The following is a 502-nucleotide window of genomic DNA, read 5'->3' as shown; positions in this document are numbered from 1 at the left end:
TTGTAATTTTAAAAATAACATTTAAGATACACCGATACATATAAACCCAAAACAGTGCCAAAAAACGTAATCAGGACAGCTTTTTAAAAAATTCCACTTTAAACATTTTTATTAAATTGTAAAATAAAGTACAAAGATGGTTTTTATTAATCTAAGGTTTATAAGAAATAATGCCCTCCTTTGTTATACACCCACACACACGCACTCACACACATAGATATATAGCTATATACATACATACATACAAACATACACACATACATATATATACATTATATATATATGTGTGTGTATATGTGTATATGATATGTGTATGTGTGTGTGTGTATGTATGTATGTGTATATATATATATATATAATATATATATATATATATATATATATACACATATATATATGTATATAGTGTTATATTTGTGCTGATAAATAAATAAAGGGAGACTAGTATAGATCTATTTCAAGCTAGCTGATGAGAGCTAAATAGCTTGAAATACATCTATAC

The sequence above is a fragment of the Thamnophis sirtalis genome, unplaced genomic scaffold (genome assembly GCF_051295495.1).
Source record: "Thamnophis sirtalis isolate CommonGarterSnake01/CBP01778 unplaced genomic scaffold, rThaSir2_p1.2 scaffold_2, whole genome shotgun sequence".
Classification (NCBI taxonomy): domain Eukaryota; kingdom Metazoa; phylum Chordata; class Lepidosauria; order Squamata; family Natricidae; genus Thamnophis; species Thamnophis sirtalis.
The sequence above is the reverse complement of the archived record's forward strand: the minus strand, read 5'-3'. Positions refer to the sequence as shown.